Raw genomic sequence first — 15,468 nt, 5'->3', positions numbered from 1 at the left:
CACTTCAGATTCACTCCCTTGCAGGTTGTTTTTCAGCCTGATAATAACTTCTTTTTTTTTTTTTATTAACCTTGGGAAGCTCACCTGGAAACAGAACACAGGAGAGATGCTCTGCAAAACATTATCAGAAGCGTAAGAAAACAGCAGAACAGCCTTTTGCTCAAAGCTGGAAGCACGCAGTGCAGAGGCGGGGGGGGGCATGCAATTCTGCAGGGCTTTGTAAAGCCAACTTTTGGAGCAGATCAAGCTTAAAACGCAGGTTTTGGAAGGCTTTGCTCAGCTCACCACTGCTGTGAGCTGTTTTGATGCTGGTTTCGATATCTCCCTTCATCTGCCTTCAGCTGGGGTGTTTTCATCCAGTCAAAGCTGAGGTCGAGGCTTCCCAGCAGTGCAGGGAGAAGCTAGGCTGCCTTGCACGAAGGATGGGGAGCCCTTGCAGAGAATTCTTCTCTTGGTGGCTGGGGAAGACAATTCCTATTTTTTCCACCTCTACGAAACACCACTTCAGGACACAAAGAGCGCAGAGGGAGGCCACAAAGGTGGCTCAAGCAGCACTTCTTAAACTTTGCTTTCCCCTGGCTTTATCTCCAGTCGTCTAACCCTGGTGGGGGGTGACACAAAAGATCTACCAAGGGTTTTCTTCACCCCAAAAGCAGCGAGGAAAGGGGCTGAAGCTCTGGCTTCTCTCTGCACCCACACCTGGGAGGGTGGTGGTGGCAGTGCTGGCCACAGGGGCAGTTCTTGCAAAGATGGTGAATCCAAATTATTCCTATTTTCTGACCTCAGATGCAGGCAACTGAAATTCCATTGACCACAAAAAGGGTGCTTAGAAGCCTCCTGCTGAACCACTTCATTTCAAAAATGCACCATTGCATCAAACCTTTCCCTGGTCCAGCCACTTAAGGGATCTTTCTTTCTTGTTGTGATCACCAAATCCTCTGTGCTCTGACCCACAAGGGTGTCCTGGGCTTCCAGGCCCTCAGTTCCTCTGGATTTTTGGCTCCATATGTGTGCCCACAGCAGCCATCAGAAATCTGGCCTGTATTTCAAGGAATCTTTATTCTCTAAAGCCTTAATTAATTTTCTTTATCCTTGCTAGGCCTCATATCACTTGAATGGCTTGCTTATGTGAACCAGCTTGATTAATAGCAGCACCCAGACACAAAGTTCCTCAGCTTGTTCATCTCTTCCTTGGGAGCATTTCCAGTCTTTTATTGTCCTTTGTGAGGCCAGGATTTAATCTGAGATGGTCGAAGCAGCAATGCACACATAGACAATATACAAAGAACTCATGGTGCTCCTCAGTTGATGGGATAAAATTTCCCTGGTTGAAAACATCATATTAGGGGTTAATCTGCTGCACACAGAGGTCTCTGAAATCCTTCAGTGCCCTCCTCCTCCTCCTCATGCCTTGTCATCGATACTGTGGCCTTTAGTGACAGCGATGCTGAGGTTTGGGAATTGCCCTGCTGGGGAGGCTCACAAATCCTCCTCAGAGCCACCAAGACTCTGCCCAGAGCAGGTTTTGCCTCTGGCCTGGCAGAGGTCGAGCATCATCTGCTGCTGCTGCCCTGCCCAGGCTCCACTTGCTGAGAAAGGACTGGCTCCAGCAGAAACTCCGGCTGCTGTAGTCTCCAGAGACCAAAAGCTATGGTTGGCACCCATGGCCCAGCTGGTTATTCTGGTTTTGTTCTTCAGCTGGAAATGTCTTGCAAGCTTGGAAGGACCAGCGAGGTTAAACCAGCAGCTGAGAAGCCTCCAGGGCTCTGAGGCACGTCCATGTGAGCTGGGGCTGCTGCTTCCTTCGACTCACACAGAAACAGCCTTGGCTGACCCAGGCTCTCTTCCAGGGATGAACCCTGTCCCAGTGGGATCAAACAGTCCTTGCCTTTTCCTGGGGACCACCAAGAGGAAAAACATGGACATGGGAGCTGAGGGGTGGAGCCCTAAGACCAACTTTGCCCCCAGGACAGTGAAACCTTTGCCTGCAGCCACCTAAGAAAGAAGAGGATGGGAGAAACAGTCCACACGTCCCACTCAGCAATGGCATGCCTACTATCACCCTGTGATCAGTGAGGACACAGCGCTTGCTGGCTTATTCCAAGGCACAAAAGCAGTGTCTGGAGCCCACCTGGAGTTGTGGGCAGGGGGAGTGAGCAGTTGTTTCTGTGTCCCTTTTGGGCAACTCCTCCAGCAAAATCCAGCTGCAGGGACCTGTGAGGCTGGAGGTGATGGGGACAGTGGAGTGGAGACCCTCAGCTTCCCTGCCCTGCCCTCTGCACCCTGCCTGATTCTGGGGCTCCAGGCCCTGTCTGCATACCTCCGGTGATGACCACGTCTCGCCAGACTTGCCCAGCTCCACATGGGGAGGAGACCCGGCCGGCGGGGAAGGGCAGGCTCACAGCTCTGTAGTCGTTAGCACCTCATCAGCAGCCAAATCGTCCCATGCTGCTGGTGCCCCGGAGCCTGTGATTCCGGTGGTGCCGCTGATTGCTTCCCACACCCCATCCCGGGGCTGTGTGGTGTCCCACTCCCCAGGGGAAGGTTGCTCCTAGGATTTGTAGATGCTCGTGGTCGAGAGGAATGACAGATGCCAGAGGGTGTGCAAAAACTCACGAAGCTTTGTTAGTAAATTACACACCTGGCCTTGAAGTTGGTGTGTTGGTCCCTGTGCTCCCAGTATAAGCACATGGCAGTGGGTTTGGATAAAGGGGTGGGGAGAAAGGGAAGAGAGAAGGAAAAATAAAAAAAAAAAAAAGAAAGAAGAAAAGAAATCACCAGTCCTGGTTCTAGAGTTGGTCCAGCTGATAGCATAGCCAGGGTCCTGGCAGTGCCTCCCAGGCTTCTTAGGGACACCTCTTATAGGTGAGTTTTCCCCTCCCTGCAGAGAGGTTTCTCACTTTCCAGGCAAATTAATTCTCATGTGCAGTCTTTTCTTTCAGACCTTTCTGGAAGGGGTTCAGAGGCTTTCAGTGTCTGGATCCCCCTACAGTCCATGCCCGTTTCTCCAGCTCATTCCTGTCCCTGCCATCTGCAGAACAAGGACGTTCATCCCATAAAATTGCTGCCCTTCCTCCATATGGCCCCTTCTCCAGCCACATCCTGGTCTTCCTCACAGCATGTTATTCCCGACCGTGCTTGGCTGGCTCCACAGCCATCTGGCTGTCGGTGTTTGGGGCATGCACATTATCCCCTTCTGGGACTCTACATTTTGCCCAGGGGCTGTTGCTGAGGGCACACTGGAGCCTGTAATACCATGTGTGATAAGGCAAAATGCTGTTAGAGGGACAGTTTGAGAAATTTGGGGCTAAACAAGTGTCTTACGAGCTGTTCTGCCCCGAACAGCCATGCTGCTGTCATAAGCAGTAGATGTAGGATATTTTCCATTTTCCCAGCTTGAGGTGGAAGAGAGCAGCTCTGCATCGCTGCCAGCCTTGCCCTTGTGAACTCCCAGCTTAAGAGCCTCTAGAAAAGGAACAGAAGTATGAATTAAAAGCTCATTCCCCAAACTACCTTGGGCGTTATCTCAAACGTGCTCCCTGTGTGACATCCACGTGTTGCTCCCAGATAAACTCTGTTGGGCCAGGAGACTTCTCTGCAAGGGGTTTGTCATCAGCACTGGCTCCTTTGTATTCCCAGCTCCGGAGTGTTTGGGGTTGAGTTTGTATATTCAAGTTAGCCCCATGCAGATAAATACTGCCCAGCTTCAGTGTGTCATGGGATCGGAGAGGCTGGGATGTCGGACAACTTCCATACTTCCAAAACACATTTTTAAGCTTAAAACCACTTCAATTAGAACAGGCAAAGCAGAGAAATGGCCAGCCTTGGGGGGGTGGGGGTGGGGAAGGGGGAGATAATTATTTTGCTGTGCACTTGGCCTTGGCGATTTCTCATGTTGGAATATTCCCAAGGTGTTTGATCTAAAGCACAAAAGGCTGGGGGATGCCTCAGCTGGGCTGGTTTTGGAGGAGATAACATCTGCTGGCACAGACAGCACAGCCTTCCCAAACCAGGCTGCTGAAGGTGACTGGAGAACTTTGCTTGCACATGTTCAAACAGCTCCTTCATTATTACCATCCATCAATCCCTCCGTCCTAGGCCAGTCCCTTGGACACCCACTGAGCCATCCCACTTAATTGGGACCTCGGGGAAGCAGTTCCCATTCTGAAGCTTGCTCCATTTTAATTAATGGGTAAAAAAAAAAAACTATGAATAAATAGGAAGACCATGACTAACTCCCATTTTTATTTCTCTTCTGCTTCCCATGCTTATCCCAGGTAATTTGCAGCAAAGCTTTAAGAAAGCCCATGCAAGGGATAGCCTGGCTGCTTGTTTTCTGCAGGTTTGGTCCTGCAAAGGAACAGGAATGCAAATGCTGGGAGCTGGGAAAGCACATGAATACCCAGGTGAGCAGGTCAGTTGTTGCTGGGATAACTCCTCTGTTAAAGCTAAGCTGGGATTTGCTCCAAAGGCTGGGGGAACAGCAGTGGTGGTGTTTAATCTGGGCATCATCTGGATTTGGCATGCTGGGGACAGCCACTGCAAAAGAAAGGCATCTGCTTTTAGGAAAAAAAAAAAAAAACAAACACCAAAACAAAACAAAACAAAACAAAACCACCAGTTTTAAAGTAATTCTGTTGGTTTTCTTCCTTGTGGCTGGATTTCTGCTGAGGGTACAATGAGGAATGCAGCTGATCCGGGCACCTGTATCCAAAATGGGATAGTGCTGTAGACCCTGCGTGGTGCCTTCCTGGGGTGCTCGGGCTCCCCTTGCCCTTTACAGCTTTGGTGTCCATGGCTAAACCAGCAGCACTGGGGGCTATGAGCAGGCAGAGGCTGTGCTTTTAATTAGGACCTTTATTAACAATAAATGGCAAGTGGGGAAGGAGGCTGGGCAGGGAAAGGGAGGGCACACTGCTGCCAGCACCAGGAAACTGTCTCTGGGGTGGGAGAGGAACTGGGAAGAACCACGGCAAAATTTGGTCTCTCTAAGGCCTTTCCTGGAGCCTCCAGAATGTGGAACTCAGAGTCATCTCATCTCAGGGGTCTCCTGCCTCCCCTCACGGATGTTCTCGGTGTGTAAAGACTGGTTATAGGGCACGTAAAAAAATAATAGCATGAGGTGAAAAACAGTGGGAAATGTGGGTGGGCAGAGAATGGCTGCTCCAGCAGCATCCTCCCCCCGTGCCAGGGTGTTTTGACAAGCTCGTTCCCAAGGATTTACAAAGGTGGCTGCCTATGACACGAGAGAGGCTTCATCTTTTTCCTTTGCTTTGGCAGTTTTAGGTCAGTTTAATAAAACACAAGGAAAAAGGAAACCTTCAAGGAAGTTGGTGCCAAGCTGGTGACAGTTTGGGAAATCAAAAGCTTTGCTCTTGACTAGCTTTGCTGCCAGTGAGGTGGAAGGAGCAGCCTGGGATCCCTCACAGCTGGTGAGTGGCGTTGGTCACTGCTCTTGCCCCACTTTGGCGGTGGGTGGGTGCTCTGACACCTGCATTAAATCAAATGTGATGCAGGAAGATGGAGGAAGGAGTGAATAAGCTTATTTCAGGATGCCAGGAGGGTGCTGAGGCCTGGGTGCAGCTGTGAGGACAGCGAGGAGAGCAGCAGGGACAGGCTGTGTGGGCACAAGGTGGTGAACAAGCATTTGCAGAAAATAGGAAGTAGGTGGGATGTGCTGCTGGCATCACTTTCATCACACAGCCCCAATCCCAGGAACTCCATGTCTGGACATCCAATCTGCTCACCGTTCCACTGTTCTTCACACCAGCTGCTCCATACCGTCCTCTGCCACATTATCCAGCCCTGGATTTAGCACAGCTCCAAAGCATCTCCGACCCTTCTCCTTCCATGTAACTTCCCGTTCCTCGGAGAGCACTGGATTTGCTGGCAGGGCCGAGCGTAATACTTCACTTGGTGCCTGACAGATTTTGTGCTCTGACATTTCCCCCTTTCAAGCACGCCCATTTCCAAGAGGCAGACCCTGTTATGGGCTGTTTCCCTCGTGGACAACTCACTGGTGTGCCTTGGCTTGTGCCCTGGTGCTCAGCAATGGCCTGTGCCCAGAGCCAGGGTCTCAATCCTGCTGTGAGCAGGGCACACAACCAGCTTCATGCGCAGCCAGCTTTGCTACACCAGAATAAAGCAGAGCCAGGGCTGCAGCTGCACCTCCTTCCTTCTGAGATTTAAACTCAGGCCCTCGACCTCTGTTTGGGGTTCTAAAGTTAGGGGAAAAGGAGGAAGGTGTGATGCCTGCACCAAAGAGCCCGTTTCTGGTCGTGATGTCCTCGGGTGCAGTGGGAAGGGGAAGGGCATTGTGCACCAGCAGTGGTGGTGCAGCACCACAGCGTGATGGGTACAGGTGTGGGGGGCTGCTCCATTCCACGCACGTGTCCCCACCAGCCAGGATTTACCTTCCCAGCTGCTCTGTAGACCTCAATATTTAAGTACTGATTTGATTTATAGCACTTTGGGGAGAAATCAGAGAGTGCATGAAGGATTGAACAGCGCACATGGCGAGACAGAGTGGTTTCATTTCCCCAGACTGACACTCACAGCACTTTCCTGTCCTGCTGTTTTTAATTTCCACTTTATTTTTGTACATTAATACTACTCTGGGGCAGTTGATCACACATTACTGTCACACACTCCCCTGGAGAATTCATCTTTTCCTGGTGGCATCAGTGCAAATGCAGAGTAATTTCAGAGGAGTGACTAACCCAGGGCTAACGAGAAAGGACCACTCCAGTGGTGCCCTACACCAGTGTGTAAACCACCACTGAGGCTGCACTGGAGCTCTGCTAAGCGACGCACATCTTAGTAACAGGAGGGGAAAGAAAAGTATATTCATTGTTAAATGGCATTTTTGTTAGGTGCGGTAGAAATATAAACTGACCTTTACAAAGGTTTGAATGGGAAACATGGACATGGGAGGCTAGTTCTGGTCCAACCATCCATCAGCCTCTCCTCTGTTGGTATTTCTCTGTGTCCTTTTCTCTGCATGAAGGGTTAGGAAGTCAAAGGAGCTTTTTAAATATTTTATACTGTCCTTTCAGTTTTTTTCGGCCTCTGTTTAGAGAGCTGTTCACTCAGTACAGTTTGGGGTGAGGCAATGACTAAGGCACACGCTGTACCCGGCTCTCTGGGTAGTTCTGTGCGGCTGCTCAGCTGGGCTGAAATCACAGAAACATTTGGGTTGGAAAAGCCCTCTAAGACCATCAAGTCCAATCACTCCCCCAGCACTGCCAAGGCCACCACCAACCCGTGTTCCCCAAGTGCCGCATCCACACGGCTTTTAAAAACCCCTCCAGGGCTGGGGACTCCAACACTGCCCTGGGCAGCCTGTCCAGTGCCTGACCACTCTTTCCATGCAGAAGTTTTCCCAACACATAACCTGAACCCCCCCTGGCACAGCTGGAGGCCGTTCCCTCTCCTCCTGTCCCTTGTTCCTTGGGAGCAGAGCCCGACCCTCCCCGGCTTCCCCCTCCTGTCAGGGATTGCAGAGCCAGAAGGTCCCTCCTGAGACTCCTTTTCTCCAGGCTGAGCCCCCCCAGCTCCCTCAGCCGCTCCTGCTGCTCCAGCCCCTTCCCCAGCTCCGTTCCCTTCCCTGCACACGCTCCAGACCCTCAAGATCTTTCCTGAAGTGGCAGGGGGTTTGGGTGTTTGGGTTCTTCCATCCCAGCTGAACAGAACAAGTGGGACCTTGGGTGAGAAGCAGGAGAGAGACGATCTCAGGGGTGTGTTTGCCACCCTGGGATCCGTAAAGAGCTTGGACAACCACTCCACTGACTGCTTCAATCTGCTGACAAGGGGGTCCAGCCTGGGTGAGGTCATTCTCCGTGGGCTCCCATCTGTCCTGGCCCCACATCCCCCACAGCTCCCCTCGCTCAGCCGTGCCAGTTGCGCGCTGCTCCTGGAACGCTGGGATTTTGTTTACTACTCACCAATTTATTCCATTTTCAGTGTAAAATATAAAAAGTACGTGGGTTATAGCATCATAATTCACAGCCTGCTGATTAATAATACAGCTGACGGAACGAAATTGGGCTGCAAGCTCAAAGTGCTGAGGAAAGCTGGAATTTGGAGAGCAGTGTGCGTGTGTGGGGTAGGCAGCCTGCAGCCAGGAGAGGAGACTGCTGAGGCCAGAAACACTGCTTTCTGTTTTGCTGCCTCACACACAAAACCTGACTGTCACATCACCTTTGCCCTACCCCACCACACAACCTTCCATCCTTAGAGATGGTCAGGACTCGGCTGGAAAACTCTGTGAGGCAGAGGAGAGCAATTCCCAAGCGTTCCCCATCTGTGCAGAAGGAGGAAGGCAGCCCACAAAGTGTCAATTTCTGAAAGCACAATTTTTCCCCTGTGAGTCCTGTGATGCCCCCAAAGCCCAGCAGCCGGCCTTAGCACCTCTGGAAATGTGGCCAGTTTTACACCAGCTCATTTTACGGAATTAATTACAAAAATGAGAGTATTCTCTCTGCCTGTTGTGTCTGGGCCTGTGAAAGCATTAAGGATTCATCCCAGGCTGTGCTACCACAGGTCACTTGTAGGACAGCTACCAGCACTTTGCACCGTGTTCCAAGGGCTGACAAAATACCAGGGATGTGTCTGGAAAAGGTGGTGCTACGGGTGTTGAGGAGGGTGTGCTGAATGTACCCACTGGGAAATGACAGCGCTGGGCCGACTCGTGCCACTTCACGGGCGCTGACGAGTTCAGATCTGGCAGGGGATTTCTGAAACTCACTCGTGCTGAGGCGCTCGGGTCCTGTTCATTTCAGCAGCCAATGATTAAACTCCCTGAATATACTGGATAAGTCCTGTAATGGGAGACAGGGTAATATTATGCAAGACAAACATTTTGCAGTGGGTGTAACAGCATCTTCATGCGAGTGTGGTTAAATCCATCCCCAGACAGGGTCTAAGCCCCCCAGCAGAGTCTGAATTTCACCACCGTGCATTTTGGCTTCTCTGCCTGTGAGAGGGGTGAATTTCAGGCTCCAAATAAAACGCCGCACATGGTGTGATCAGACAATAAAAATGCTACCTCTGCCAGTGACAATTAGCATGGGAAGTGGAGACAGCAGAGAGAAGCACCCTCTTCCTGAAAACATCCAATAGTCCATGGCTGCAGCGGGAAGGCTGAATTACCGGGGTTCAGGCAGGACCAGTCTACACATCCCTACGTTTACCTTATCTGTGCTAGTGGCTGTCTTGCACAGGGAAGGGAGAGAGCCTGGGTTAAAAACCACACTGTGCCAGGGTGAAAAAAAAGAGATTTTTACAGCTCCAATTACTGGCACACACTTCAGGCACCAGCGCCGCCTGCTTTGATCAAGTGCGCCGGGTCCCTCCTCACCAATCACCAGGAAATTGATGTAAACACTCAGGCAGGTTTTTTTGAGAGCTTTGCTTCCCCCCGCTTAAAAAGAGACACAATTCCTTATGCTTGAGGGTGCAGCAAGGCCCGTGATTATCTGTTCAGGCTCCGCAGTGTTTAATTGAGTCGCTTATCATTTTATCATCCTGTCTCTCTTCATCCTGCTTGGAATCGTGCACGTGGCACCCACCTCACGCCAGAGAGAGCAGCTCCCGCCTCCATGAGAGTGATGGCACAGCTTCCTCATGAGGGAAAGAGCAGGGGCAGGCACTGAGCTCTTCTCTGTGTGACTGGTGACAGGACCCCAGGGAATGGCCTGAAGTTGTGTCAGGGGAGGTTTAGGTTGGGTATTAGAAACCCCCAGAGGGTGGTTGGGCACTGAACAGGCTCCCCAGGGCAGTGGGCACAGCACCAAGGCTGACAGAATTCAAGAACTGTTTGAGAAATACTCTCAGGTACACAGTGTGACCCTTGGGGATGGTCCTGTCCAGGGCCAGGAGTTGGACTTGGTGATCCTTGTGGGTCCCCTTCCAACTCGGCACATTCTGTAATTCCAAACACTCCCACAGGTGCCAAAACCTGCAGTTCATGGCACAGGTTGAGTTGCTCTGACACAATGCTTCACAATGATGAGGAGCAAACCACAGCAGCCTGCAGTTACTGCCTTTAATCATCCTGTTTGCAACAGAGCCCCTTTGCCCAGTCGGTGTTTGAAACTGATCCTGCCACACTGTCCTGAGCTTGTTGCTAGGCTGGTGTGGGAGACACTCCACAATGCTGCTCGTGGCACTGCCAGGGTTTGTTGTTCTTGCTGTGCCAGGGACAACTGCCAAGGTCCTGTGAGGTGCTGAGCAGTGCCCTGGTTTTTTGAAGCGCCAGAAATATCCAGTCTCTTCACCCAAACCAAACTCATATCAACCAAACCAGTGCCCAGCCTTGGAAAGAAAATATAAAAATGTGTTTATGTGCTATGATTACTAATTGAAAGAGGGAATAATAGAATCACAGGCTGGTTTGGGTTGGAAGGGGACCCTGTTCCACCACCCTGCCATGGGCAGGGACACCTTCCAGTATCCCAGGTAGCTCCAAGCCCCGTCCAACCTGGCCTTCAACACTTCCAGGGATGGAGCAGCCACAGCTTCTCTGGGCAACCTCAGCCAGGGGCCTCATTACCCTCAGAGGGAAGAATTGTTTCCTAATATCCAGCCTAAACCTACTCTCCTTCAGTTTGAACCATTCCCCCTTGTCCTGTCACTCTTGCATGTGCTCTTGTAAATAGTCTTGCCTGATCTTTCCTGTAAGTTCCCTTCAGGTGACTGGAAGGCCACAATTAGGTCACCCTGAATCCTCTTGTCTGAGCTGAACAATCCCAATTCTCTCAGCCTTTCCTCCATCCCTCTGATCAACTTGGTGGCCTCCTCTGGACTCGCTCCAGAAATCCCTGGCCTACTTGTTAAAACGTTAACAGCGTATGGCAGTGCCAAAAAAACCTCCTTGAGAGCGAAGGGTTCAGGCTGTGGAGGGAAAGCCCTCAAATGCCCGGCTCACTTACAGCCAGCGTGGATGCAGAGAGTGCTCCCACAGCACGGGGTCTGTGTGGCTCAGCCTCACCCCACAGCCCGGGTGGTGAGTTATTTTCTGTTCCCACACAGCACTTTGCACCTTGTTGGGCCATTCCAGCGGTGGAAACCTCTCTGCCGAACACCAGACCAGGACCCCTGAGTCGGAGCCAGGGGTGTCACCACGTGGTTTGCTGTACTGAAACCTTGAACCACGATGCCAGAACAACAGTCCTGTTGGAGAACACCTTTGCCCAAACATTCCTGTTGTCCCACACCGAGCTCTTGCCCATCCAGGACCCCTGGATGCCCTTGGATCTCCCTGGCCGTGTGTTCATCACCACCAGGGGAATAAGCTCCACACTTGGCACACAGGGCACGTGGAATCAGCTTCCCAGGGAGGTTTAGCAGTAACTGTTAATGCTCCTATTCCTCTTTCTCCTCTGTTTCGCTCCTTGCATTCACAGGCATAAGCACCAATTCAATACCTTCCTGCTCACGGGGTAAAGGGATGGGAACATTCATTTTCATCTTAGACAGCGAAAATAGTGGAGTGGTCTTGTTACAGATTCCTATACCACCACCAATTGTTTATACACCTCCATCTCCTCACGTGTAATTCCCCAGGAGTTTTAATTTACTGGGCCACTTTCTCTTTTATTTTTCCTTGCCACTTCCCCTGCAGCAGGGGAGGGAGGCTCCATTCCTCCAGCCCTAACAAAGCAGCACACTTGTCTGGAGGGGATCAATAACTATCGAGCTATCGTGCTTCCTCCACTTAGGCTGTTGAAGCAGCTTCCTTTAATTGTTCTTTCACACTGTAAATACAGCACACAGTGAATTTTCTTCCTTTAAGGCTGCTCAGTGGGTCAAGGCACTCATGGGTGGGAGGAGCTCAACTGCCTCACCTATGATCCATTACCCCTTCTCCGCTGGAAAGACCTCAGGAAGAGAGGGACGAGAGGACACTGCCGTGCTCCTGGGGCCAAAGCAGGTAACCTGGAATGGTCCCACAGGGACACTGGCTCGGTGCAGACCTGGAAACCCAAACGTTAATGCTGACAAGGGTCCAGGGAGGGGAAAGGGCAGAAAGCCCACCCTGGAGGGTCTGAGCGTGGGGGTTTGCCCCAGCTCACCCCTCTCCGATGTGAGAGAGGGGGCCAGGTAGGGTCCCCCTCCCTCGGCTCCTCGCGGGGGCTATGGCAGAAGAGGGGAACTCGATCCCCTCCGGCTGCTCCTCCCGGGGATGTCGGCGGGCACCGCACCTTGGGGCGACTCCTCCGGGGCGTGGGAAGGGGGGACCGGACCCCTCTGGGCGGCTCCTCCGAGGGATGGCGTGGGGTCACCGGGTCCCTCGTGCAGCTTTCCCCAGGGATGGCGGGGGCGGACCGGACCTTCCCGGCTCTTCCCCGGGATGTCGGGGGGCACCGGACCGCGTTGGCGGCTCCTCCCGGGGATGTCGGTGGGGGAGGGGGGACCCCGGACGTTGGGGTGGCTTCTCCCGGGGATACCGGGGGAGACCGAACCTTCCCGGCTCTTCCCACGGATGGGGGGGGGTTGTCCCGGGTCACATGGGGAGGCTCCTCCGGGGGATACCGAGGGGGATGCTGGACCCCTCTGGGCGGCTCCTCCGGGGGATACCGAGGGGGATGCCGGACCCCTCTGGGCGGCTCCTCCGGGGGATGGCGTAGGGGGAGGGCGCAGACCCCTGGGGCCGTTCCTGCTGGGGATGGCGTGAGGGAAGGGAGCAGACCCCTGGGGCCGTTCCTGCTGGGGATGGCGTGGGGGGAGAGCGCAGACCCCTGGGGCTGTTCCTCCCGGGGATGGCGTGGGGGGAGGGCGCAGACCCCTGGGGCTGTTCCTGCTGGGGATGGCGTGGGGGGAGAGCGCAGACCCCTGGGGCCGTTCCTCCCGGGGATGGCGCGGGAGAGGCGGGAGCGGACCCACCCAGCGGATCCCCACGGTGCTGGCGAGGGGCGACCGGACCTTGGTGCGGCTCCTGCGGGGGATGGCGAGGGGCGAGCGGACCCCTCGGGCTGCTCCTCCTGGGGGTGTCGCGGCGGGGGCGCAGGGGTGGGTGACCGGACAGGACGCCTGGCGCGGCTCCTCCCGGGGATGGCGAGGGGAGCGCCGGGCCGTGCCGCGGCTGCAGGCGGGGGCGCAGGCCCCTCGGTGCGGCCCCCGGGCTGCGGGGCAGCGCCTCGGCGGTCCCGCCCCGCAGGTGCCCCCGCGCGGCGGGGGCCGGTGCGTGACGTCAGGCGGGGCGGGCGCGGTGCCGGTGCCGGCCGGGCCATGGCGGAGCGGCGGCGGAGCGGCCCCGGTGAGTGAGCGCGGCGGCCCCGGCGCTGTCCCCGAGACCCGCGGGGAGCGGTGCGGGCAGCGGGTCCGCGCCCCGTGCGGGACCGCCCGCCGGGAGCGCCGCCGGTGTCGCCTCGTCCTTCCCCGCGGCTCAGCCGGGCGTGCCCGAGACCCCCTCCCCGGGATGGGAACCCGCGGGAGCGCCGGCTCGCTGCCGGAGAGGGCGGGCGGATGCACAGGCATTGCTGCTGCCCGGGGCTGTGCGGGCTCGGTGGGTCTTTGTGTGCCCGGTGGGGCTGTACGGGGTCTGTGTGTCTATATGTGCCCTATGTGTCTGTACGTGCCCCGTGGGTCTGTGCGCGCTGTATGTGTCTGTATGTGCTCTAGGGGTCTACAGGGGCTCTGGGTGTCTGTATCTGCTCTAGGGGTCTGTAGGGGCTCTGTGGATCTGTATGTGCTCTAGGGGTCTATAGGGGCTCTGTATGTGCTCTACGGGTCTATATATGGGCTCTGTGTGTCTGTATCTGCTCTAGGGGTCTCTAGGAGCTCTGTGTCTATGTGTGCTCTAGGGGTCTATATGGGCTCTATGTGTCTGTGTGTGCTCTAGTGGTCTATACGAGGTCTGTGTGTCTGTATGTGCTCTAGTGGTCTATACGAGCTCTGTGTGTCTGTGTGTGCTCTAATGGTCTATACGAGCTCTGTGTGTCTATAGGTGCTCTCTATACATGCCCTGTGTGTCTGTACTGGCTCCACGTATCTCTGTGTGAACCGTGGGTCTGTATGTGTTCTATGGGTCTATATGCGCCCTATGTGTCTATGCGTGCCTCGTGGGTCTGTACGTGCCGTATGGGTTTATATGTGCCCCGTGGGTCTGTACGTGCCGTATGGGTTTGTGCCCCGTGGGTCTGTACGTGCCGTATGGGTTTATATGTGCCCCGTGGGTCTGTACGTGCCCCATAAGTCTCTTCATACCCTGTGGGTCTGTAAGTGTCTATATGAGCCCCGTGAGTGTGTCCATGCTGTATGTGTCTGTATGTGCCCCGTGAGTCTGTACAGGCTCTGTGTGTCTATACATGCCCTATGTGTCTATATGTGCCCAAAGTGTCTGTATATACAGATTCGTGGGCTTGCAGAGGTAAACCCGCAGCTGAGCTCGTGTCAGCGTGCCCGGCAGGTGCCCGGAGCCCTTCCCTGTATCTGGAGAAAGAAACCTGCTTCCCTCCCTCTCCCCCCATCCAAGGCAGGCTGTGTTTGCTCTCGGTCACATTATTTGCTCTCACCTGAGCCAGACCCCCGCGTGGAGGTGGCAGGTGCTGACGGCCCGGGCTTTAATGGCATCAGACATGCTCGGTGTGCGAGGAAAGGTGTGTTTGGCTGCCGTGACAGGAGGCGCAGCACCTCGGGAAGATTCATCCCAGGCTGCTGTGGTGTGAGTAGCAGAAAGGCGGGCGCGGAAACCCGACCCTGGAGTCGCAGCGGCTCAGGCGGGCTGTCCCCACGGCGCTGCCCGGATGCATCCCCCAGCCCGGAGGTGTGGGGCTGGTCAGAGCAGAGGGTCCCCTGGTGTGCATCCCGAGCTCAGCCTTTTCTGGGTGTTGGAGGTGTTCAAGTACCTCTGTTTCCTGTCTCTTGTCAGTGTGCTCGGGGAATGTCGCGGCTGGAGAAGGTGATGTGCAACATCAGAGGTTTCTCTTGTTGAAGCAGCTGGGCTGGAGTGGACACACAAAGCCTGGCTGCTGCTGAGGGGGTCTCGGCTGTCTCTGCATTCGTCTCTGTGTTGCTTCTTCCTCACAGTAATTAGACACAACTAATCCTATCCGGCGCTGGGAACTTCCCAGCAAAGACGTGGTGGTTTTCCCTCTCCTGGTCTGCAGCAGGAGCCCAGCCTGCTACATAACCGGGCCTGGGGACCGTGGGATCAAGGGCTGCAACTCAGCCTTGCAGTGCCCTTCCTCCTTTTGGCTGGACAGGTGTCTGTCAGGTTGCTAGATTTACGCTGAATATTTTGAAGATAAATCTCACACCCAGAGGGTGAACATCAGCGTTCCCCCTCCCTGCAGAGGAGGAGAGGGTAAAGGGGCATGATCATCCATGGTCTGTTGATTCCTCTGTGCTTGGGAGGACCGTCTGTGTGAGCTTCTGCCCTCGCCTTGGAGTCAAAGCGAAGGGTCAGTCTCCCTTGGGGACGTGCGTTAGTGGAGGGCGTGGCAGTGCTGGGTTAATGGTTGGGCT

General features: G+C 54.4%; 1 protein-coding gene and 1 long non-coding RNA gene across 2 annotated transcripts in view; one reads left to right on the top strand and one right to left on the bottom strand.

Moving 5' to 3' along the window:
• Positions 1-7,523: 7,523 nt before the first annotated feature.
• LOC126647028 (uncharacterized) lies at positions 7,524-13,040 on the bottom strand. The gene is made up of 3 exons (XR_007630501.1): positions 12,925-13,040; positions 11,847-11,975; positions 7,524-8,819 (listed from the first exon to the last, which is right to left on the bottom strand). It is a non-coding gene; the product is annotated as an uncharacterized LOC126647028 (long non-coding RNA).
• A 134-nt stretch (positions 13,041-13,174) lies between these two features.
• The window catches only part of MAPK4 (mitogen-activated protein kinase 4), a 44,342-nt gene continuing 42,048 nt past the window's right edge, over positions 13,175-15,468 (top strand). Inside the window, exon 1 of the mRNA XM_050328877.1 lies at positions 13,175-13,258. The gene's annotated coding sequence lies outside the window, so the exon portion shown is untranslated. The remainder of the gene's footprint in view (positions 13,259-15,468) is intronic.

Source organism: Myiozetetes cayanensis, unplaced genomic scaffold (genome assembly GCF_022539395.1).
Source record: "Myiozetetes cayanensis isolate MyiCay16 unplaced genomic scaffold, myiCay2020 scf4, whole genome shotgun sequence".
Taxonomy (NCBI): domain Eukaryota; kingdom Metazoa; phylum Chordata; class Aves; order Passeriformes; family Tyrannidae; genus Myiozetetes; species Myiozetetes cayanensis.
This window is presented reverse-complemented; position numbering and strand designations above follow the sequence as displayed.